Here is a 26,453-nt window from a genome sequence, read left to right on the forward strand (position 1 = left end):
CTAGAACCCCGCCCCCTCAGCCGCAGTGTGCTAGCTCTCCACGGGAGAGTAGTCAGTCCGAGGAGGCAGACTTCGTTTCCCAGGAGGCTGAAATGGGCGAAGCACTGGAGGAAGACGAGACTGCGGTGAGAACAACAAGGGGACTTGAAATGGAGCAAGGTTTCCAGAGAGAGAGGACTACCACTGTTGTGGAAGCTGGGACAATGCAAGCAAGTATATTCTCTGTTCCTAAACCCATGAATGCTACCCTAGACTCTATTTGGGACTTGGTAATTACTCTGGGACAAACATTGTCACCACAAATTAAAGCCCTAGAAGACAAATTCTTAGAACAAAGAAATGAAATAAATGGACTTAAACAGGAAAATATACTGATGAAAAATAATGTGGAAAAAATAGATAAAAAGATAAGTGAAGTAAATCAAGTCCAAACGACGCTGATTAAAGACAATCTTAACCTTAGGAGAAAGGTGGAAATGATGGAAAATAATATGCGGTTGAATAATCTTAGATTTTTGAACTTCCCAAAGATTCCTTCTATATCAGCAAAAGAAGTTTTGAAAAAGTACTTTTGTGAAGTTCTTAATGTTCCTAATGATGCTTTTCCTCCTTTTTCTAAAATATATTATTTGCCAACATCAAAAAATTTGCAACAACATCAATTAGAACAACAAGGTCAGGGCGAACAAATGGACATAACATCTTTATTGGAATCTTCAATGAGGGAGGTAGCTATCCCAGCTACCCTATTGGCTACGGTGGTTTTATCACCAGATAAAAATTGGATATTACAGCTTTATTTTAAGAATAGACATAAAGAATTTCTTGGACATAAAGTTCAAATATTTCCGGATGTGACAAGGGAATCTCAGAAACGAAGGAAGGAATTTTTGCTTCTTAAGCCTGGGGTCGCTGCAATGGGGGCATCATTTCTTTTACGATACCCTTGCAAATGTATTGTAAAGTATAAATCTTGCAATTATATTTTCTTTGAACCCTCGCAGCTGACAGGATTTCTCTCCAGGAGGGGCCTTGAAGGGGATAAAGAAAATCTCAATGTATAAATTCACTCTTGGTCCATTCTCATCTGACCGCCTAATTTGTAATTTGAATTTTTTCTTTTTCTTTTAAATACTTTCTCACTCAGGAACATCTTGGATCTCAAATTTTGGGACTTTAATTCTGATTGAGTAAATAGTAATTTTGTTATATAAATGTTACTTCATTTGTTTTATGTTATGTTGACTTAATCATATTCTGTACAAGAAGTTTATTCTTGATAATATATTCAAAATATAAATAAAGAATTAAAAAAAAAAAAAAAAAGACTATGGACTTTTCCTCTAGGAAATTGTCCAAACCTTTCTTAAAACCAGCTACGCTATCTGTCCTGTTCTGGCGAGTTCTTTTCCTGCCCCATTCCTGAAAGCTCTATCTTCACCTGCACAAGCCTCACTCAAACACTTTTAAATCGAGTGTTTGATGCGTGTGTGGTTAAGACAGAAATGGGGCAGGGACAGGGACAAAAATCGTGGGGACAGAACAAGGAAATTGAGTTCCTGCTGGGATGAGGATAAATTTGTCCCCGTGTCATTCTCCACTCACAGGAAGTGGGCATCTCTTGCTACTCTATCTGCTCAGAAATATCTGTTTATATCAGCAGTCAGAACACCCTAAAGGAGGGCATGGTATCAAAATCCAGATGTTGAGGGGGGGGGATTTGTTATTTACAGAATTTGGTTAAATAACTGGTGTTTAAAAGTCTTACTTGTCTGTAACAGTTATACTCCTGGAACTAGTGGGTATTACCTCCTGCTACAGATGACCATTGTTCAAATGGATCATCAGAGGTGTGGAGGGGAAGGAGCTTAAGGGACATTATGGGTGATTGTATACAGTATGGTATGTATACAGTTATTCATTATGTTGAAGAGGACCAGCCAGCACAGGAAGATCTTGCTTGATGATCTTGCTGCACTTCTTCAAGGGAGTAAACAGGCAGATAAGGATGACCCAGTCAACATCGTATATCTGGATTTTCAGAAGGCGTTCGACAAGGTTCCGCATGAACAACTACTTCAAAAAATTGCGAGCCATGGAATCAAGGGTGAAATACTCACGTGGATTAAAAACTGGATGGCAGATAGGAAACAGAGGGGGGGGGAGATGTAAATGGACAATACTCGGACTGGAAAAGTGTCACGAGTGAAGTGCCGCAAGGTTCAGTGCTTGGACCCGTGCTCTTCAAAATATTTATAAATGACCTGGAAATTGGTACGACAAGTGAGGTGATTAAATTTGCAGACGATACGAAGTTATTCAGAGTAGTGAAGATGCAGGAGGATTGCGAAGACCTGCAACATGACATAAACACACTCGAGAAATGGGCTGCGACATGGCAAATGAGGTTTAACGTGGATAAGTGTAAAGTGATGCATGTCTAACGTGACCATTTATTTTTTTCATCAAAAGGAGATATCTATTAATTGTCAATCCCGCCCTAGCCCCGCCCCAATCCCACCCTAGCCCCACCTCAACCCTGCCCTAGCCCCGCCCCCAATCCCGCCCCCAATTTATTCCATTCATTTTTCATGTACACATAATATCTTCATATTAATTCATAATGGTAACCTTAAAATTAAAAAAAACTACAAAGCAAACTATATGCAGAGGAAATGTTAATTATTTATATTTTGGGGGGGGTTTCAAAATTGTCAAGGCAAATGACTTTAAAATATGCAATGTCACCTCAGTAACTATAGAAAAATAGACAAATATAGTGCAAAATATAGACAGCAGATATAAATTCTCAAAACTGACACGTTTTGATCACTAAATTGAAAATAAAATAATTTTTCCTACCTTTGCTGTCTGGTGATTTCATGAGTCTCTGGTTGTACCGTATTTTCACGCATATAACGCGCACCCGTGTAAAACGCGCACACGGGTATAGCGCGCGGGGAACACAAATTTATGTTTAAAAAATTTAATATAGCGCGCACACGCGTATACCGCGCATGCTAAAACCTCCTCCTGCTTACTCCGAACCGGCATCCTCCCCCTCCCCGCTCGCTTACCCGCGTTTTACAACTTTTTTTTTCAATCCGATCCGGCATCCCCCCTGCAAACCGGCATCCTCCCCCCTCGCTCGCGTCACCCCCCCTCCCCCGCGATCCTATATCCCCCCAGCACCAAACATCTCTTACCCGATTGGGCACCGGCACCAGCACCAATGCACAGGACGTGCCAGTGCCCGAAGATCCTCCCTCGTTGGTTTGGGCTGGGCGGTGCGATGCAGGAGAGATAATCCTTCTTCCTGCGCCGGGCTGAACTAGGCTTTGAGCATTTGCGCATGCTCAAAGCCTTCTGGTCTCGCTCTCTCCGAGATCGAGAATCTCGGAGAGAGCGAGACCAGAAGGCTTTGAGCATGCGCAAATGCTCAAAGCCTAGTCCAGCCCGGCGCAGGAAGAAGGATTATCTCTCCTGCATCGCACCGCACAGCCCAGCCCAGCCCAGCCCAAACCAACGAGGGAGGATCTTCGGGCACTGGCACGTCCTGTACATTGGTGCTGGTGCCGGTGCCCAATCGGGTAAGAGATGTTTGGTGCTGGGGGGATGTAGGATCGCGGGGGAGGGGGGTTGATGCGAGCGGGGGGGGGGGAGGATGCCGGTTCGCAGGGGGGATGCCGATCGGATTGGAAAAAAAAAGTTGTAAAACGCGCTCACGCGTATAACGCGCAAGGTTATGCACGGTTTGTAAAATCGTGTATAACGCGCGCGTTATATGCGTGAAAATACGGTATTTCCTTCTTACTGTGTATCCTTTATTTCATTTATTTATTTATTTCTTTACTCAGGTCCAACAATTGTCCTTTTTTATTCCCTCCCTCCTTCCTTCCTATGTCCTTAGTGCCCCCCAGTGCCTCTGTCCTGTGTCCCTAGAGCCCCCAGTGACTCCTTCCCATGTCCATAGTGCCCCCAATGCCTCCTTCCCATGTCCATAGTGCCCCCAGTGCCTGTCATGTGTCCTTAGTGCCCCCAGTGCCTCCCTCCCGTGTCCATAGTGCCCCCAATGCCTGTCCTGTGTCTTTAGTGCTCCCAGTGCCTCTTGCCTTTGTTCCGACCCCGAAGCCAGCATGCCTGCCTGCCTCCTTAACCTCTCTCCGGTGCTTGATTCACCACCTCCACCTGCAGATTCAACACCCCCCCCACGTGATTCACCCCCCCCCCCGCGCGATTCAAACACCTGCCCACCCGCCGGCCCGTGTTCCGCCGCTGCTTGCCTGTCTGCCTCCCTGCCGGGCCGATTGAAATGCTGGGCCGCCGCCACTGCTTCTTGGCTTCTTCCCGACGTCAATTTTGACATCGGAGAGGAAGTTCGGGCCAGTCAGACAGCGATTGGTTGGCCCCGAACTTCCTCTCTGATGTCAAAATTGACATCGGGAAGAACAAGAAGCGGCGGCGGCGACCCAGGTTTTCAATCTGCGCGGCAGGGAGAGAAAGTTATCGGCCGTCCTGGATCCCCGCGCACAGCTTCAGGACGCTGTCCCTGAAAACGAGACATTTTTGGTGTCCCGAAGCAGTGGGTCAGGACAACGGGAAAGTCGGCCCGAAAACGGGACTGTCCCGTTGAAAACGGGACATATGGTCACCTTATGCATGTCGGTAACAAAAATCTTATACACGAATATAGGATGGCCAGTGCAGTACTTGGAGAGAACCCCCAAGAAAGAGACTTGGAAGTACTGGTCGACAAGTCAATGAAGCCGTCCGCACAATGTGCGGCAGCGGCGAGAAGGGTGAACAGAATGCATGAATTATAATAGTCAAAAGGAAACAATACCCTACATCTTCCACTTGTGAAGTCATTTCACCAACAAATTCAGTAGTAGTAGTTCTTCCTCTTGGAAAAAGCAACACTTAAGGGGAGAGGGGAGGCTCAGAACAGAGGTAGCCCTAGGAAACATTTTTTAAACCTTCTGAAAAGTTTACTTTACTTATTCCATCGTATTTTGCACATATTACTTGTGCATTCTGAAATTTGGATATAAATATTTTAAGCCACTTTGGTCTGTACAAGTATCGGGGATTGCAATACTATCTACACGTTTGACTCTGGCTTAGCACCTGATTCTCATTGACCATGAAGCATACAATTATTGAGCCACAAAGACCTCCCTAGCTAAACAGGAAGTGAAAGCTAGGGATCAGACTACCAGAATATTTTCACTTCCTGTTTCAAAAAGCCCCAACCAGCTCTGCAAAGGAAAAGAGGAAGTGGAAATATTTAAGGCGTACAAGCTGGGCCCAAAAAAAAGAATGGCAAAGGAAGACCATAACTGGCTCTCTTTTTGTATATTAGATTGATACAGCAATGGTTTTACCTTATGACATGCTGCATAAACCAGTAGTCACGCATTGCTGAGGCAAAGCAGAACTACAAATTCCTGCACTTACTGAGGTAAAACTAGAATTAAACCAACAGAAATAGTCACTCGGCAAACAAAGAATGGAAGGGAGAGAAAGAAGATGAGAGGAAAGAACAAAAATAAGCTTGCAAGAGCGAGCTGGAGACAGAAAAAATATAAGGAAGATATCAATGAGTAGACTTTAATGAGATTGAAACAACATGACCCAAAGCTTTACTACGATGGAAACAGCAAGGAAGTATTTAACAAAAACAACAAAAGAAACCTAACAAACTAAAGTCAAAGCCACAGCACACAAATGTTGAAAAAAATGTTTGTTTTTGGTTAGAACTGGATGTGGCTTTTTTCATGAAGTAAATTTAGCTCAATTCATATTTGACATTTAAACCAAGCCAGACTTCTCAGCTTGATTTACCTATAATTTTGCTTGGTTTACTGCTTCGAATGCACACTCAATATCAAGCAACCTCAGTTTTCCAGTCCCTATTTCTGACATTCACCAAAAGACAGAGCACTCTGTTAAAATACAACTTGTCCAGAATTGGTGAGAAAATAATAATAATGATTGAAGTGGAATGCAGACCTTAGTTCAGTACTTGAATTAGACCTTCTTTTCTCCAAGTTGGCTGGGGCTGAAGGAGAGGGGCTGGTGCATGTCATTAACAAAGGAAAACAAGTAGAAAACATAAGCATTTACAGCAGGGCTGCCCAAGTCCGGTCCTCGAGATCTACTGGCAGGCCAGGTTTTCAGGATATCCACAATGAATATGCATGAGAGAGATTTGCATACCAAGAAGGCTATCGCCACTGATAATTGGTACTAATTAGAATTTGCGCACACATTTTAAGCAAATTCTATAAAGTGATGTGCATAAATTTTAGTGCATGAATCTCAAAAAGGGGCATGGGCAGGTCACGGGTGCTCCTAAAGGTTAGGCAAACTATTAAAGAATACGCCCGATCCGCGCAGGCATTTAGGCCTGGTTTTCATTGGCCTAAATGGGTGTACCTAAGTGTTAGTTACATGTACGGATGGATTCTATAAACCAAGGGTCCCCAAAGTCCCTCCTTGAGGGCCGCAATCCAGTCGGGTTTTCAGGATTTCCCCAATGAATATGCATTGAAAGCAGTGCACGCACATCGATCTCATGCATATTCATTGGGGAAATCCTGAAAACCCGACTGGATTCCGGCCCTCGAGGACCGGAGTTGCCCATCCCTGACATAGACACTCTAATCCAGGGGTCTCAAAGTCCCTCCTTGAGGGCTGCAATTCAGTTGGGTTTTCAGGATTTCCCCAATGAATATGCACTGAAAGCAGTGCAGGCACATCAATCTCATGCATAGTCATTGGGGAAATCCTGAAAACCCGACTGGATTGCAGCCCTCAAGGAGGGACTTTGAGGACCCCTGCTATAAACTATGCATAAATTTGGAGGCGTTTTATAGAATGATGCTAAGTGCTGTCCATTTTGCCACCAATTTTATAGGCATATATATACGAGTAGAATATGGTCCTAAGTGATTTTGATGCATACCTTATAGAACAGTATCAAGTGCTTACACATAAAATGCCAGTTATTTGTGACAAAGATGCAGTTAAATGCCAGTACGCAGGTGAGGCTGGACTCATTTAGAGCACTGGTCTTTGACCTGGGGCCACTGCGTGAGCAGATTGCTAGGCACGATGGACCACTGGTCCGACCCAGCAGCGGCAATTCTTATGTTCTTAACCTACACAAGTATTTGGCACCTAACATTAGGCACCAGCTTACAAAATTGCCCTTTTTGTTGTTGGGGGGGGGAGGCTTGCTGATAATATTGTGTCCTCTTTGCAAAGTGGGCACCCTCTTTCCCAACAGTGCCCACATGCATAAGGTTACCAGACGTCCGGGGAAAACCCGGACATGCCCTCTTTTTAGAGGACTGTCCGGGTTCCTGGATGGACTTTCCAAAACCCGGCAGTTTGTCCGGATTTTGGAAAGCCCCAATGAGCTCCGGCCACAGCTGGAGGGCCTCTGAGCATGTGCAGATGACATCACACACATTAGTGCATGCTTGAGGCCCTCCAGACGCGGCCGGGGAAGATGAGGCTTTGAGGGGGCGGAGCTGGAGGTGGAATAGGGTGGGACTTGAGGCAAAACTGGGCAGGGCTGGAGGCAGAACAAGGCGGGACCATGTATCCGGGTTTGTGAGGCTCCAAATATGGTAGCCCTACACATATCATATCATATCAACTCTTGTATCCAACAAATGTCAGCAAGGAATCATTGCAGCTTATACAATATTCATGCAGGGGACTGCATAGGAAAGGGTCAATGCAATGAGGAAAAAAAGGTGAGTTTTTAGTGCTTTCCTGAATTGGAAGTATGTGGGTGTTTGTTGAAGGCTGCTCGAGAGGTTGTTCCAGATTCTGGGCCCCTGAAACTCAAAGGTGGTCTCGAAAAGAGCCTTCCTTTGAACATGGCGTGCAGAGGGGAGTGGTAGTTTCCATCAATGGATTGTCCTTGAGTTGTGGAAGGATTGTGCGATTGTCTCCACCTTACCTTTTTTCCTCATTTTGTGTTGCGTAGACCATCAAGAGACACTAGAAACTTACTTATTTGCTTATCCAAAAATTAATGGGTGTAGATATAAGACCTTCTTAGATAGGACCCTAGCATTTCAAGCTGGTAGGCAACAATCTTGGTTTGGTAAATGTATTCAGAAAGCTATGTTATCCGGTGTCAGGTCAAAAGTGCGCCGGGACAAAGGCGCGCGCAGACAACTAAGCGCAACGTGGAGGCGCACACCGAAGAAAATGACTGTTTTAAAGGGCTCTGACGGGGAGTGGTGGGGGGAATCCCCCCACACTTTACTTTATACAGATCGCGCCGCATTGTGGGGGGGTTTGGGGGGTTGTAACCCCCCAAATTTTACTGAAAACTTCACTTTTTCCCTAAAAAACAGGGAAACAGTTAAGTTTCCAGTATAATGAGGGCAGTTACAACCCCCCAAACCCCCCGCAATCTGTATTAAGTAAAATGGGGGGGTTCCCCAACAAAAACCCCCGTCGGAGCCCCTAAAAACACTCTTTTTCTTCGGCGCACACTTCCGTCTTTCATTCAGTTGTCGGCGCGTGCCTTTGTCTTCGGCGGTTTTGTCTATGAACCATGTTATCCTATTGCTGTTTTCGGAAATTAAGACCACTTTGTTCGATAAGTTTATTACTTAATGAGGGTGCAGAGCTTGGCAAGGAGCGTGGGGTTGGGTGGAGAGCCTAGCAGGGAGAATTTGGTTCAGAATGGTTTTTTTCTTGTTTTCCTCCTCTAAATCTAGGGTGTATCTTATGGTCAGGTGTGTCTTATGGAGCGAAAAATACGGTAATCCCCAGGTAGCGGATCAAACATTTACAGAGAAGCCCCCCAATCTTTTTGTTTCTTCACGCATGGAAAGAAATTCTTTTCTTCGGTCTTGTGTTATCTTAGATACATCCGGATAAATCCAAATTCTTTGTCCAGAGAAATCTTGGTGTGAATTTCAAAAGTAGAGTTTCATTACTAAGTTTAAATCCTGTTCAAATACAAAGGAGACTAGGAGTGTCCCCCTTTCCTTAACATCAGAAAGGGATTCCTCCAAAATTGCGGTCAAATCTTTCTCAATTACCAAATTTCCATCTTCAGCGGCCTTATTCGTAGTACTTGGAAAATAATATATCTTATTAAGAGGAGGAATAGCTTGTTGAGGAATTTTAAGAATCTCCATTAGATATTTTTTAAAGTAGTGAAGAGGATTTAAGGCTGGTGATCTAGGAAAATTTAGTTGTTCCAATTTGCAATGAACATAACTTTTATCTTTAACCAGAGTTGATGTTATTTCTTTTAAATCTTTTTTCTTCAGTTTTAACACAAGATATTTATTCAGCAGAATCATGTTTAATTTGTTCAATAGTTTTAGACAAATTGTCCACCTTCCCTGAGAGAATGAGTACCTCTTGTGTTGATTTCGTTAGCATACTATCGAGCCTCTGCAAGACCTGCCAAATGGTCTCTAATGTCACCACCGGAGGAGGGTCAAAAGCAGCGATGAACTTGCCTAAACTCCCAAAGTTGGCTGCTCGACCATCTTTCCCATGAGCGCTCCTCCCTCTAGGCTCAGATCCAGGTCTGTAACTTCCGCCCCTGGAGTCGCTGCCGGGGCAGCCTTTGCTGACGTCAGACATGGCAGCACGCTGGATACCTTCAGCAGGGCCCTCTTCTCCCGGCAACGGGGTTGCAAGTTGGCTCAAAAACTTCTCCAGGGTTTGTTGCTGTACCGGTGTGGAAGTTCTGAGCTGAGAGGGAGCCATTCTCTTCCTTTTGGTATGAGACATTGAAGGAGAAGAAAGCGTGAACAAATCACGATATAGAAAAACAGCAGAGGAATTAGCCAGCTCTGCGGCAGAGGTAAGACTAACCAGCACTAAAGTGCAGCCATCTTGGATCTGCCTCCGCTCCAATTTTATTTCTTGTGTGGATTGCTCAATTATACTTTTGGAACTTAGAAATTTTCAATAAAGTCCATTTCAGGAACGTCACTCTACAGTGGTTTTTGGTTTATGCTGTACATTAAAACATTCAAGAGATAGTCCCTGCTCAGTATAGCTTAAAATCTAATAAAACAGACAAATAGGGGGTTAGGGAGTTTCTCAAGCATGGGTGCTTTACAAGAGAGTGGGGGTTAGGGGTTAAAAGCAACCTTGAAAAAGTGGGCTATTAGCCTGAACACTGTCAGGGATGGAGCTTGATAGCAGTTTGTTCCATGTGTATTGTGCAGCAAAAGAGAAGGAATGTAGTCTGGAGTTAGCAGTAGAGGAGAAGGGTACAGACTGAGACTTGCCCGATGAAAGGAGTTCCCGGGAAGGAATATAGGGAGAGATATTAAGGAGCTGCAGAGTGAATGCACTTGTAAGTCACTAAGAGAAGTTTGAACTATATGAGGAAATGGATAGGGAGACAATTAAGTGACTAATAAACTAGCTTTCTATTGATGTGTCATTACAGTTTTAAAATATAAGTACAATGAAATTCATATTTCATAATTAAGTCGTAACCATTTGGTTCCGTTTTGTGAAAAGCAAAACCAGAATTCATAGCAAGTCTGGAGAATAGAGAAAGGGAAAACAGAAAGGGCATGGTATTTGATGTATTGCATTTCTGTGGTTAAAATCAAAGCGATTTAAGTATTATACACAGGTACTTATTTTGTACCTGGGGCAATGGAGGATTAAGTGACTTGCCTAGAGTCAAACCAAGTTCCCAGGTTGTATCTGTCTAGCGATCTATTCATCCAGTGGAAACTAAAAATTTCAGAGTATTTGTGTGTCCTGAACAAATTCCTCTGGCTTTCTTATAAGATCTTGGACGTAATAAAACATGCCTCAAACATTAGCCAAAAGAGCCAAATTAGTTCCATAACCCAAACAGACCCTGGTAACGTCTGTAATAAGATGTCTATATCACGCCTCAATTACTTATTCAGGTATAGTTCTTCCATGTTAATTTGGGAATATTTGGGGTTAAGGGAAGACAGTGAAAGACTTTCTATTGTCATGGCCAAGTAGAAGGTTGTAGGTGCGTACCAGGAATCCGTAAGCCAGCCCTAAATAACTCGTGGTTGTTTGCCACATTAAAAAGACCCTGCCTGAGCTTCTGTGGGCCAATCAAAGAGAAAAAGGGGGTATAAAGGATAATTTATACAAAATCTACTTCAATAAATTTTCTGCACATTAGCGTCTAACTTCTTTATTGTAGTTAATATATCATTTCTAATAGCCCACTTTTTATCATACAAGTAAAACCCCTTTATAACAACACACTTACCCCAGCACATAAACTAAGAGGTTTGAAGTATCATAAAGGATGCATTGTTCTCAGTAAAGAGACCTCTTATAACTTGGATGTTCTTTCAAGCCTTCATCCTGAATGCATGTGGTATAATCATTTACTTCAAAACCTCCTACCTACCCAAAGTATTGTTTTTTTATTTAACTAATGGTTCCTTTTATCAAGCCGCGCTAGCGCGCGTGACTTTTAATTACACGCTAGCCAAAAAACTACCGCCTGCTCAAGGCAGGCGTTAGCAGCTAGCCCGGCCGGCGGTTTAACGCGCGTTATACCGCTGGCGCGGCTTGATAAAAGGAGCCCTAAGAGACTATCAACTAACTAAGGGGTCCTTTTATCAAGCCACGCTAGCGGGGTTAGCGCGTCGGACATTTCATCACGCGCTAACCCCCTCGGCAAAACTAACGCCTGCTCAATGCAGGCGTTAGCGGTTAGCGCGGCAGGCGGTTTAATGCGCGTTAAACCCCTACCGCAGCTTGATAAAAGGAGCCCCAACTTTTATTTGATTAATTAAAAAAATGTATTATTGATTTAATTCTGTGGGCAGCAGGCAGGACACTTGTCTGAGGCATTTCTGTATCCCCAGCTAGCAAGTCCATCAAGCCACACAGAGAAGCGCTGCCAGCAATCCTCTTGGCAATCCCTAAGCAGAACGCGTGGACAGATGGCACCTACACCCCTGGGAGAGGGCAGTGCCAGGGCCCCCTAGGCCAGGGGTAGGAAACTCCAGTCCTCCAGAGCTGTATTCCAGTCGGGTTTTCCCCAATGAATATGCATGGTAAACTGCATGTAAATAGATCTCATGCATATTCATTGGGGAAATCCTGAAAACCCGACTGGAATACGGCTCTCCAGGACCGGAGTTCCCTACCCCTGCCCTAGGCGATCAGTGGAGAACAGACGGTGCCCGCCTGCACCTAGCCTAAGAGATGGGCACGGTTTGCAACGTCTGCATGTCTTCCATTAACAACAACGAACCTGTGCGACTGGCTCCGCCCGGCAAAACCAAGGCCGCTCTCCACCTCGCTCGCTCCCCCCTCTTCGCTTCTGGCTTAGTCTCTCCGTCCGAGCAGCAAAACAACTCGCCACCTGCTTCCACCACCGCCCCTCCCCTTCTCTCTCGGCACGTGAGACAACCGCCCGCCCATTTTCTCTCCTGGTCAATAAGGTTTTCAGTTCTCGCCAATCCCTCCCTCCCCATTCGCTCGTCCCCACCAGGCTCTCTTGGCTCCGCCCTACCATGTATGTAAACCACGCCTCTACCAGGAAGCGCAGTGCTCTCCTGGCTCTTCCTTAGCGCCGCACTTCCCGCAGCCCGGTCATGCCCCTTTTCCTTAATTGGGATCGGGAGTTGGGCTATCGCTGTGAGACGCGGAAAAGGAACGATGATTTTATTTCTCGACCATTTAACGACTGCTGCTTGGTGTGATCAATCAATCTGTTCACATCTTTCTTCCGTTTTACGGTGATGCTGGGGTTTTCCCTGCCTTAACGTCTCTGTCATTCATTTACGTCACGGACATCGGCGGGCCTTTAACTAGAGCACCACTGCGCATGCGCATACTTTTGGCGCTTTTCCTAAACGGAGACGCCGACGCGGGAAGCACTTTTTACATTATCTTCACTTGATCACAGCCTTTTTTTTTTAAAATAATTTCTTATATATAGTTTTTTTAATTTGTGATTGCTGCAGTTTACATTACTTTGGAACTCAGCACCAAATGCTCTAAGAGAGATAACTAACCTTGAGAAATTTTAATCTTTCCTTAAGACATTCCTTTTTAAAGATGCCTTTCAAGTGTAAATTCCTTTTAAGGATTTTTATAAAAAAACAAAACTTTTATCTTTTACAAGTCCACTTGTATTGGACTTACTTGTTTTTAACTCCATCCTTTTGTTTATACCTTTAATATCTTACTTTTCTTTCATCATTGAACTTTGTTTATTCCACTCAATCTGTAATATATTTTAATCATTGTAAACCGCATAGAACTTCATGGTCCTGCGGTATATAAACTGTTATTATTATTATTCTCCCCTAGAATAAAGCCTATGCTCACTCTCCTTGCTAGGTTGCTCAGAACTTTCTAATGCTGTCATTTGATTTTATTTCTTAAATGTAGACTCCATTTATAGAATCATGCAGTGTGTCCCTGATTACTTTCTGCAAGTCCTACATGCTAATTAAAAAATTAGCGCTGGATCTTCAAAAAAATATTTAAAATGCCGTAAATACTGCTGTGGAAGATCTGGGCTTAATGTGCAGGAAAGCTCCATGTTAAAACACATTAACCACAGATCTTAACATGTTTTAGTAAATGCCCACTAAGTGTTAAGAACATAAGAATTGCTGCTGTTGGGTCAGCCCAGTGATCTATCGTGCCCAGCAGTCCACTCACGCGGCGGCCCTCTGGTCAAAGACCAGCGCCCTAACTGAGACTAGCCTTACCTGCGTACGTTCTGGTTCAGCAGAAACTTGTCTAACTTTGTCTTGAATCCCTGGAGGGTGTTTGTGCCTATGTACACAGTAGCATACTTTAGTCACAAGATGCCACAATGGAAGTAATCTTATGTTTTTGGACTGGCTGTTAGTGGCAAAGTTTGATGAGGAAAGAGTAATCTGGAACTTGTACATTGTAGGGCCCTGGGTATGAGCTCTAATAGTTCATTCCTTGAGATGGCCCTATAAACTTTAATTCCTCAATCTTTCTTCAGCTTCTCCTGTGTTTATTTACTCATTTAGGTCCCAATTGTATATGCGTTGCCTAAAAAATCTGCACCAACTAGTGCAGCAATAAGCACATTTCTATAAAAATTAAGTGCACTGTATAAAATCACGGTTCAGTCATTCATGCGTGGGATTTTGGCGCGCCGACATTGCAGCGCAGACAAATCGGCGCAAGACCCCAGCGCACTGCCTAAAAAGTTACTTTTAAAGAGCTTCGACGTGGGGTGTAAGTGGGAACCCCCCAGTTTACTTCATACTCTTCGCGCTGCTGTTGGAGGGGGTTGGAACCCTCCATTATAGAGTAAACTTAACTTTTTCCTGATTTTGTAGGAAAAAGTTAAGCTTTCTCTATACACCCCCCAACGGCAGCGCGAAGAATATGAAGTAAAGTAGGGGAGTTCCACCCCACACACCCCCAGTCGTAGCTCTTTAAAGGTAACTTTTAAGGAGGCGCACTGGGGTCTTGCGCCGAATTGTCTGCGCTGCAATGTCGGCATGCCGAAGTCTCGCGCGTTTTTGTCCCGTCACCAAAATCACGCCACGTGCCACCTATGCGGCCTTAAGCATTATTAGATGTCTTAAATTTTAGGCGCACCATATTTATGCCAGGGTTTTCTTAGCTTAAATGCCTGCATCTAAGTCAAAAACAAGTTTCAGTACTATTTCATCTATTTCAGTACTATTAAATCGCATTATCCAATATTTCAAAGTGATGTACAATTTAAAAATAAGAAGGGGAGAACAAACAATGTATGATGATGGATAAATAATGTTGACGAGAACAATCAATAAACAAAAGGAAAGTGGGAGGAACTAAAATTATTATAGAAAAGAAGAACATAGAGGGGAATAACGTTAGGTTGGGATATATATATATATATATATATATACTAGTCTTTAAGCCCGTTACATTAACGGGTGCTAGAACATATGTGTGTGTGTCTGTCTTTATTTCTTTCTCTCTCTCTCTTTAGCCGCTTTTTTTCTTTCTGCCTTTCTTTTTCCTTGGCTGTCCATCACCACCCCTTGCCTGCTCCCCCTGTCCATTTTCCCTTCCTTTTACCTCCCCTGTGTCCACCACCACCCCTTCACTGCTCTCCTTATGCAGCAGCAGCCCTTCTCCCTTTGTTTTACCTCCCCCCTGTCCAGCAGCACCTCTTTCCTTCTCCCCCTGTCCAACATTAGTCCTCCGTTCCTTTTCTTCAACCCCCTGTCCATCAGCATCTCTTTCGTTCTCCCCCTGTGCAACAGGTGCTAGAGTAGACGACTGTTTTTTTTTTTCCTTTCTCTCTGTGCTTGGATGCTGTCTGTCTGTCTGTCATTCTTTCTGTCTGTGTCTCTGTCTTGCGCCATGCCTGCCTATCTCTCTGTGGTCCCCTTCTCTTCCCCGGCATGATTGGTGTGTGCCCCCAGAACACCCTTCCCCCCAAAGCAGCCCCGTTTCCCAATGCCCCTGCCCCCTTTTGTGCCATGCCTGCCTGCTCCGTGGCCCCTTTCTGTTTCCCCCCTATGATTGCTGCCTGGTCCAGGAAACCCCTCACCCCAAAGTAGCCCCCTTTCCCTCTCCCCTTGTTGAGCCATGCCTGCCTGTTCTGTGATCCCCTGCCCATGACTGCTATGTGCCCCCAGCACACCCCTACCCCCAAAGTAGCCCCTTTCCCTCTCCCCCTGCTTGCCTGCCATGCCTGCCTGCTCCCTGTGCATCAGCATTTCCCTCCCCCTCACCTGTTCCTTCGTAGCAGCATGGAGATAAAACGGCTCCCTTAGTTCTTTGCTGGTTTTTTTTTTAAGTTTAAAAATGCCTACGCGGCTCCTCTCACGATCCGGCCTGCGTCAGAAGCCTTCTCTGACACAGGCCGGGATCGTGAAAGGAGCCACGGCGGCAGTTTTAAACTTAAAAAAAAAAATGCAGCGAACTAAGGGAGCCGTTTTCAAAGCCGCCGCCGCGGCTCCTCTCATGAGCTGCACTTATATTATGTCAGAAGATGAGAGAGGAGCTGCGGCGACGGCGGCAGATTTCAAATTAAAATAATTTATGCGGCCAACCGGCTCCCTCGAAACCCTCCCCCCCTTTCCCTTCCCGCGGTCCGTCTGGCTGCGTTGTTCTCTCCCTCATTCTCAAACCGTCCGTGCCAGCTGAAGTGGGAGTGTGAGGGACTCAGCACCGGCTGGGTGACTCGAGCCGCCGGCCCCCAGGAGCTCGAGGCCGACGGCGGACATGGTTTGCGTTGCCGAGTTTGGTGACGTACAACCCGCGCATGCGCACTAAAAAAAACGGGACAGCTCAGGGAACACGATTTTTTTAGTGCGCATGCGCGGCCTATCATTTTATTATATTAGATATATATATATATATATATATATATATAAATAGGCCTCATGTAAATTTTTCTTTCAAATGCATCTTTGAACAAAAAGCTCTCTAGTCTTCCTTTGAATCTATCTAGGATTTTTTTCTTTTCTCAGTTGTAAGGGTAGTGAGTTCCAGATTTGAGGGGCTGTGACTGAGAAAATAAGTGTCCTTAACTTGAAAACACACCCAGAATTTGCCACTAACTCGTTCTGTGGACTAAGGGCTAGATTCACTAACCTGCCCGATCAGGCCCAATCCATAGATGGTCTGTGCATGCCTGTGCGAGCCAGGACTGTTTTTTGGGGTTTTTTTTTAACTTTAATAACTTTTTTGTTGTTGTTTTTAGCCCTGCGAACTCCTGGTTTTAACCCGCTTTAAACCTGCGGGTTAAAACCACATGCTCGCAGGCCAGGGAAGGGCAGGAGAGATTTTGGGAAGATCGAGCAGGGTGGCATTCGGGGGAAAGATCGGGGCAGAGCAAGGCGGCATTCAGGGGAAAGATCGAGCAGGGCGGCATTCGGTGAGAAGAGCGGGACAGAGCAGGGCGGCATGCGGGACGAGCAGGCAGGACAGTTTGCAGGGCAGAGAGCAGGGCTTCCAGTCAGAAAGACGTTTTCGCCAGCACTCGCTTCTTCAGTTGATCGGCCAGCCCAGTCGGATCGAATTGATTGTGTTTTGAGTTGCGTCCCTGCCTACTTTGCATGCGTTTCACCTCATTTGCGTGCACAGATTTGAAGCGGATCACAGGAGAGGTAAGTGAATCGGGCCAGAGGGAAATTTTCTCGTAAAAGGGTCGCAAACCGATCGGTACATAATCAGTTTGCTTTGTGAATCTAGCCCTAGGTTGCCTACTTGTGATACTGATTTTTGTCAATTATTCTTTACATCTACATCATATCCAATTTATAGGAAACTATTAAAGACTTATTTATTTAGGAAAATTTTGAAAGATTGAAAATGTATTTCATTCTGTGTTTGTAGCAGTATTTTTTTTTTGTTGTTAAACCATATAGATCTAAAGGGTAATGTGGTATAGAAATGTTATGGTTTGTATAGAATTGCGCTTTGCAAATTGTGGGCCTAACTTTCATTTAAGTCCAAAAAATGCCAATTATGAAGTGTTAAGTGCCAATTATCAGCACCAATTAGGCCTATTAGTCAAGTTAAATGCCTACATCGGTTAGGTGTGCCAATATAGGTGCCTAACTTTAGGCATACTTTATAGAATTGGGGGGCTAACATCTGTCTTCATCACCTCTCCATGCTAATAGACATCCAAAATGGTTTAGAATAGGAATAAGCACAATTTATACAACACAGAACACCCAACGGCTCCTCCAAAGAAACTGCTGACAATTATAATTAAAAAGAGAATCTCAATACCTGCCACCTGAGTTGGGTAAAACTTTGATTTGGACAGATTCCTGGAGGAAAAGTTAATTAAGAAAATGGCACTGTCATCTTGAAATAAGGACACTGGATCATATGTTGTATTATTGTCCTTTGATACTCAATATTTGGAAATCAATATGGGGACATATTAATAACTTACTGGAATCATCGATTCCATTAACCTATGATGTTGTAATCTGTGGGACATTGTTGCATACTAAATCCCCCCATTGGACCGGTATAAAAGCCGGCTTTTCAGCATTATGACAGGGATTGCCATGAAAATGGTAATTCAGAATTGGAAAAGCTGGGATTGGCTTAATTTTTCCTTTTGGTAGGCAAATTTATGTTTGTTATAAATATGAGAAAATGAACTCGGATAGGTTGGGGCATAATAATTTATTCAGATTAGTTTGGGGTCCATTAGCGACTTTTGTTACTTTTGTATAGATGTCTCTTAACTTCAATTTCCTGTTATTTTACACACACATCCAGGGGGATATGTCTTTTGTTTTATTCCTGGTTTGGATGTATTGGAAGGGAGGGGGGTAATTCATTTTATATTATTGATTGATTGATTGTAAGTGCTGATTCTGATGATTAATGTATGTATAATTTAATGTACTTTGTATTAGCATTGAAAATTTAATAAAGTTTTTTAAAAAATGTTATTAGCCAGATAGACGGGAGAGCCATCATTCATCTCTGGATGTGAGCTATATGAAATAGATCTGCTGGTTACATGTGACCTAGACTGGGCGCTGTTGGAGAGAGGATGCTGGGCTCGACTGACCTTGTCCTGACTCAGCATGTCTTTCCTTGATGTTCTTAAAATTATGGTGCTTTGGTACTGACATGGCCTGAAACTTAAGAGAAGACGACTTGTATAACACTATGATGTTTTTTTCCTCTATTCAGCAGTGACCTTTTATCCCTGATTCAATGCCCTCTTTAAAAAGACACTGTTCTTTAGCGGATTCTCCTGAGACAGACGTTGGTGAAATAGGAGCCTTTGTGAGTTTTGGGATTTATGATTGAAGGATTTGCTGCAACTGTTATAGTTATTAACCTCTATGATGAGTATTAATAACTTTATGTAGTCAGTAATCAAGCTTTTCTAAGACAAGTGCTAGATAAATGCAGAAGGATATTTAAATTATATAGATGCTGGGGAAAGCTGCAAGAATTGCTTTAGTATCATTACAAAAACCAATTTTGGAGGGGGGGTAAATTTCCCAAACTTTTAAAGGTACCATCAAGCCTATATAATGTGTCAAGATATATATTGGATCCTCCCTGAGCTCATGGGAAATCTTTCTGATTGGTTATGGTTGGAATGGCAGCTCCTGTCTCCACTGAGATTAAGTCACATTTTGAGTATCAAGTTTCAAGTATCAAGGTTCCGAGGAATGACGATTGACAGGTGCTGTACCATGCAACAGCAAATCAATAAAATAATACAGAAATCCTTCACAATCATGAGAAACTTAAGACAAGTGTGAAAATTCTTCGACTAAACACAATTCCAGATCCTAGTCCAGGCCCTAATGCTGGGTCTTCTAGACTATTGCAACATTCTTTATCTCCCCTGCCCCGCAACCATGATTAAATAACTACAAACAATCCAAAACACAGCTCTGAGACTCATTGAGGAAACATGACCACATCACCGAGGTGTACCTCCACCCACACTGGCTACCAATACAAGCAAGAATACAATTCACGTTCTACTGTCTTCTCATTAAAACCATGAATGGCAACAGCCCAACATACCTAAACAATCGCCTAATCCAAACCACCTCAACCAGACAGAGGAGAAAGCACAGTTACTTACCGTAACAGGTGTTATCCAGGGACAGCAGGCATATATTCTCACATGTGGGTGACGTCATCTACGGAGCCCCAGCGCGGACAGCTTTTCAAGCAAACTTGATTGAAGTTTCAAGTTTGCTACACTGCACCACGCATGTGCATGCCTTCTTGCCCACTAGAGGGCGCATCCCCACCTCGTGGTCCTCAGTTCCATAACCAGCAAAGAAGCCATCCCCGGGGAGGAGGGCGGGTTGTGAGAATATATGCCTGCTGTCCCTGGATAAACCTGTTACGGTAAGTAACTGTGCTTTATCCCAGGACAAGCAGGCATGATATTCTCACATGTGGGTGACCTCCAAGCCAACCAAAAAAGGGCAGGTGGGAGGATGGCAATTTAGGAAAACAGGTTACGTAACACCGACTGGCCAAACCGGCCATCGCTCCTGGACAAAGTGTCCAGACAGTAGTGTGAGGTGAACGTATGAACCGAAGACCAAGTGGCAGCTTTACATATGTCCTCCACAGGAGTAGACCGGAGGAAGCAACAGAAGCTGCCAACGCACGGACCTTATGCCCCGTGACTCGACCATGGAGCGTGAGACCAGCCTGAGCATAGCAAAAAGAAATACAAGCAGCTAGCCAGTTGGACAAGGTGCGCTTGGAAACAGGATGTCCCAGCCGATTAGGATCAAAGGACAAAAATAATTGAGGAACCTTCCGATGAGACTTGGTACGTTGGAGATAAAAAGCCAACGCCCTCTTACAGTCCAGCGTGTGAAGCGCCGCCTCACCAGGATGAGAGTGGGGCTTCGGGAAGAACACCGGAAGGACAACAGACTGATTGAGGTGGAAATCAGACACAACTTTAGGTAGAAATTTTGGATGGGTGCGAAGAACCACCTTGTCATGATGGAACACAGTAAAGGGCGGGTCCGCAACCAAAGCCTGAAGCTCACTAATTCGACGAGCAGACGTGAGCGCAAGTAAAAAGACCACCTTCCAAGTGAGAAACTTAGGAAGAGACTTGTCAATTGGCTCAAAGGGAGGTTTCATCAGCTGAGCCAAGACCACATTCAGATCCCAAACGACAGGAGGAGGTTTCAGAGGAGGATTAACATTAACTAAACCCCTCATGAAACGAACCACCAGGGGATGCAGAGAGAGAGAACGTCCCTCTAGATGCCGATGGAAAGCAGCAATAGCACTGAGATGTACCCGGATGGAAGTTGTCTTCAGCCCAGACTTGGACAAATGCAGCAAATATTCCAGAACCGAGGACACCGGAACCAAACTCGGGTCCAGATGGTGCGAGGCACCCCAGGATGAAAATCTGGTCCACTTCTGGGAATAACAAAGCCGAGTCGAGGCCTTGCGCGAGGCTTCCAACACCTCCCTGACCGCCGAAGTCAGGGGGAAAGGAACCAAGCCGTCAGATGTAATGACTGAAGATTGGGATGCAACAGCGAACCCCGACTCTGAGACAGCAGAGAGGGAAAAACTGGCAGAAGTAGAGGCTTCCTGGCACTGAGTTGAAGGAGCAGGGAAAACCAATGCTGACGAGGCCAACGTGGCGCTATGAGAATCATAGTGGCTCTGGATGACTTGAGGTGAACCAACGTCCTCAAGATCAGAGGAAAAGGAGGAAACGCATAAAGGAATCTCCCTCCCCAGTCGAGAAGGAAGGCATCTGCCTCGAGACGGTCCTAGGAGTAAATCCGGGAACAATAGAGGGGCAGTTTGCGAGTCTCCGGGGAAGCAAAGAGATCCACCTGAGGGGTCCCCCAGCGGTCGAAGACCTCGCGTAGGACTCGGGAGTTTAGCGACCACTCGTGCGGCTGGAGAAGACGACTGAGTTTGTCTGCGAGACAATTCTTTTCTCCCTGAATGTAGACCGCCCGCAGGAAGATGTTCTGGGAGGTCGCCCATTCCCAAAGGCGCAAGGCTTCCCAACACAGAGACCAAGAGGCCGTTCCCCCTTGTTTGTTTACATAATACATGGCCACCTAGTTGTCCGTCCATACCAGGACTACCTGATTGCGCAGCAGATGACAGAACGCTCGAGCTGCCAGGAAAATGGCGCGAAGCTCCAACACATTGATGTGACAAAGACGGTCCTCCGCCGACCATAGCGCTTGAGTCCGCAGACCGTCGAGGTGAGCTCCCCACGCGTACTCCGAAGAGTCCGTGGTCAGGACCTTGCGAAATGGAGGAACGAGAAAAAGCAAACCCCCGGAAAGATTGGAAGAGTCGGTCCACCAACGGAGCGATCGTTTCAAGGAAGGAGTCACCGTTACAGGAAGGGAGAGCGGGTCTCGATCCTGACGCCACTGGGAGGCCAAGGTCCACTGAGGGATTCTCAGATGCAATCGGGCAAACGGTGTGACATGAACTGTCGAAGCCATGTGGCCGAGTAGAACCATCAGTCTGTGGGCAGATACGGAGCGCTGCAGCAAAATCTGATGGGCCAGGCGAAGCAGAGCCTCCAGTCTCGACGAGGGAAGGAACGCACGAAGGCGAACCGTGTCCAGCACAGCCCCAATAAACTGAAGGGATTGAGCCGGGCACAGCTGCGATTTGGGAAAATTTACCTCGAACCCCAGACGCTGAAGAAAATTGATAGTCTGTCGGGTCGCTGAGATAACCCCCTCCCGGGATCAAGCCTTGATCAGCCAATCGTCCAGGTAGGGGAAGACATGCAGCCCCTGAGATCTTAGGGCAGCCGCGACCACCACCATACACTTCGTGAAGACCCGAGGAGACGAGGCCAGCCCGAAGGGAAGGACGCGATACTGGAGGTGCAACTCCCCCACCTGGAACCGTAAGAACTTGCGGCAGGCGGGATGCACTGGAACATGAGTATATGCTTCCTTTAGGTCCAGGGAGCACATCCAGTCCCCCGATTCTAACAGAGGGTACAGGACTGGGAGGGACAACATACGGAACTTCTCCCGGACCAGAAACTTGTTGAGCCCTCGGAGGTCCAGAATCGGGCGTAAGTCCCCTGTCTTCTTCGGGACCAAGAAGTACCGGGAGTAAAATCCCCGTCCCCTTTGGTTCGGGGGAACAGGCTCCACCGCCCAAAGGCTCAACAAGGACTTGGCTTCCGACAGGAGAAGAGGAAGCTAGTCTCGACAGGCAAGAGAAACCCCCGGCGGATGTTCCGGCGGCCTAGCTAAGAAGTTTAGCGAGTAACCCTCGGAGATGATCCGGAGCACCCAAGCGTCCGACGTGATCTTGGCCCAGGCTGGAAGAAAGGCCTGTAATCGGCCCCCGATAGGAAGGGGGTCCTTTGACAGCGCGGAGGGGGCCCGCCCCCACCCGCGCATCCCGTCAAAAAGACGGAGCGGGTTTAGATGCTCCTTGCGCCTGAGGCTTTGGTTGGGACGATCTGCCCTGCTGCTGGGGATGCCGGGGCGGAGGCCTGGAGAAGGCCGGCGTCGACTTCTGCGGGTACCGCCACGGAGGAGGTCTAAACGGCTTCTGCGGCGGAGCCCGGGGTTTAGGACGGACCAATGAGGCGATAGAGCGCTCATGTTCAAACAAGCGTTTGGTCGCCGCCTCCAAGGACTCATCGAACAACTCGGAGCCAACACAGGGAAGGTTGGCCAGGCGTTCCTGCAAGTTCGGGTCCATATCTAACGTACGAAGCCATGCGAGACGGCGCATCGCCACCGCAAAGGCGGACATGCGAGAGGCCAACTCAAAGGCATCGTAGACTGCGTGAAAGAGGTAGAGGCGCAGCTGGGATAAATTGGCCATAAAGGCGCCAAAATCCTCCTTATGGGAATCCGGCATGACTCCATAATACCTGGGCAAGGCCTTGACCATCTGCCTCAAATAGGAGAAGAAGGTGAATGCGTAATTAAGGACCCTGGCAGCCATCAAGGAGTTAGAATAGAGGCGACGACCAAACTTGTCCAGGGTCCGCCCCTCCCGCCCGGGGGGAACCGCAGCCGAGACCCGAGAAGGCTGGGACTTCTTCAACGCCAACTCCACCAGCAACGAATGGTGAGACAACTGCGCTTTATCGAAGCCCTTGCAGGGGACCGTGCGGTATTTGGACTCCATCTTAGACGGAACAGCTGTGACTGTAAGAGGGGAGTCCAAGTTTCTCAGGAAGGTCTGGTGTAGAACCTTGTTAAGAGGCAGCCGGGGGGTCTCTCTGGGAGGAGAGGGCAAATCCTGCTCCTCCAAAAATTCCTTCGTATATTGAGACCCTGACGCGAGGTCAAGGTCCAAAGCCCTTCCCATATCAAGGACAAATCTGGAAAAGGAAGAGGGCTTCGAAGGTCTTCGTCGCCAAGAAGGAAGGGGAAGCTTCACGGGAATAACGAGGCTCCCTCCCCGTGCCCGACCCCGAACCCCAAGAGGCCGCACCAAGCGATCTAGACGGGGTCGGGGACCGGCCACGCCCCGAGGAACCCCTGCGGGAAGTCCCCGGGGTGTGAGGGATCGAGGCACGCCCCCTCTGTTTCGGCGAGGAGTCCCTCGAGTACTCAACCTCGGAGGAACGGAGAAGCCTCGGATTATCGAGGCGAAGCTCGGAGACCCGAAGGGTCTCGGCCCCGGTCGTCGAGGAGCGACCGCGTCGTCGAGGAGAAACCCGTTGACGTTTGGGCTTCCTCGACCGACGCTTCGCCCAAGGCCGACCCGAGGGCGAGGAGCCCCGGGAGGACCTCGACGAGGACGAAGAGGAAGAGATCCTCCGAACCCTCCGCCCCTTGTCTCGAGGCCGCACGCTCCGCTCAGGCTGGTCAGCCGAGGTCGAGGGCAAGGCCGGGGTCGAGGCCGAAGCTGTCCCGGGGGCCGAAGTCAAGGGTACCGAGACCGAGGCCGCCGACGCCGGGGCCACCGAAGGCGGCTGGAGGTGCGCGAGGGCACCGGACAGCTCCGAGGTAATAATCGCCCGGAGTAAGTCCTGAAAGGCCGGTACCGCCATCATGGCAGGCAGATCCGGGGCCGGCGGGTGCTCCCTCGAGGGCGACCTCGGTCTCGAGTATTCCCGCGGGGCACCCGACTTCGACGTTCGGGGCGGGGCCGAGGATGACCCACCCGCCCCCGTCGATGATCCAGAGGATGGCTTCTTCGAGGCTGGAAGAGAAGAAGGAAGTGAGGACTTACCCTTAGTCGACTTCGGGGTCAAGGAGACCGGCTTCGACGAAGCGGGCTGACGGGGCGAGGTCGAGGGAGACGAGGCCAAGGTCAAGGCCGGGGCCGAAGCCGAGGCCGACGTCGAGGCCTTCCCCGCCCCGGAGTCCACCGCAAAGAGCTCCGCCATCCGAGCGCGACAGCAGCGGAGGGCCCTGGGCTGAAAAGTAGAGTACCGAGTACAAGAAGCGGTCGGGTGCTCCGGGCCCAAACAAAGCAAGCACCACCGGTGAGAATCGGTAATTGACAGAAGATGATCGCACCGGGTGCACTTTTTAAAACCCGTCAAGGGACAGGACATGGACACGAAACCCGGCCGGGAACGAACGAGGTCCCGCGGCTACCGGGAGCCCCCGGAGCCGACGGAAGAAAATAAGTCTTTTTTTTTTTTTTTTGACGAAACTCGATACACAATCAAAGAAAAAAGCAAAATAAGCACAGCGACCAAGAGAAAAACACTCAGCCGCGGTGTCAGAAGGCTAAACACGAAGAGCACAATTTCCACAGGGCTTCTGGCTCCGCGGAAAAAACTGAACTGAGGACCACTAGGTGGGGATGCGCCCTCTAGTGGGCAAGAAGGCATGCACATGCGTGGTGCAGTGTAGCAAACTTGAAACTTCAATCAAGTTTGCTTGAAAAGCTGTCCGCGCTGGGGCTCCGTAGATGACGTCACCCACATGTGAGAATATCATGCCTGCTTGTCCTGGGATAACCCATGCTCCATTCACATACCCCCCCAATCAGAGAAGTCAAACGGAAAAAAACTGTACAATGGCCTCCTTTTCACACAAGCAGCGAGATTGGACCACCAACTTTCTACTTTGCTGATAACGACCCCAGACTACAGATCATTTAGAAAAGAAATAAAAACCATGCTATTTTAAAAAACCCTGCTACCCAACAATCGAAACCAACCTAACACCATCTCTACTCTCTAACACAAGTACCACCTCATCTATGAACCAATTTATCTATTCTCTAATTCCTCTGGAAATGACCAGATATATCCTTTATGTAATCCGCCTTGAACCGCAAGGTAAAGGCGGAATAGAAATCACTAATGTAATGTAATATATAAGGACAATAGAATTTTGCTGGATATATGGCAGACGTTAAAATGTATTAATAATTTCACACCTATTCCAATTCATAAATCCATCTGTCAGTCCCTTTGGCTGAATTCCAAGATTCAAATAGGCGGGTTTAAGGTCACCTGGAAACATTGGATAAAGGCAGGTATATGCACATTGAATGAAGTAATGTCAGATGGTAAACTGCTTGACTTTTCACGATTGCAACATACATTTGGTCTTGCTAATTCTCAAAGTTATAGATGGTTACAGTTGAAGCAGGCCATTCAGGAACGGTTCCTTGAGTGGAAAAATCTTAAAAATCAATATAGCTTGCCGGTTTTGTGTTTTCAAGTGGACTTCCTGGGGCACTAGGCTGCTCAGTGGTATAAATTAATATCTGGATTTTTTAATAAGAAACCAAAGACTGGTCTTCGTGACATTTGGAGCATTGAGATAATGCATCAGATTAGTGCATCTCAATGGCCACGAATTTGGACTTGGAGGATGAAATGTACGGTGTCTGCATCTATGAGACAAGCATGGCTTTTCTTATTAAATAGAGCATTTTGGACCCCAGTTCAATTGCAGAAATTAGATAGTTCAAAGTCTAATAGATGCTGGCACTGTCATCTCGAAGCTGGGACTATGGATCATTTA

At 46.5% G+C, this 26,453-nt stretch overlaps 1 protein-coding gene across 2 annotated transcripts in view; it reads right to left on the reverse strand.

Annotated features, from left to right (window-relative positions):
• ADA2 (adenosine deaminase 2) overlaps positions 1-12,395 on the reverse strand; it is a 104,880-nt gene extending 92,485 nt beyond the window's left edge. For both annotated transcript variants that reach the window (XM_033952742.1, XM_033952741.1), the window contains exon 1: positions 12,269-12,395. The gene's annotated coding sequence lies outside the window, so the exon portion shown is untranslated. The remainder of the gene's footprint in view (positions 1-12,268) is intronic.
• Positions 12,396-26,453: the final 14,058 nt, after the last annotated feature.

Source organism: Geotrypetes seraphini, chromosome 7 (genome assembly GCF_902459505.1).
Source record: "Geotrypetes seraphini chromosome 7, aGeoSer1.1, whole genome shotgun sequence".
Taxonomy (NCBI): domain Eukaryota; kingdom Metazoa; phylum Chordata; class Amphibia; order Gymnophiona; family Dermophiidae; genus Geotrypetes; species Geotrypetes seraphini.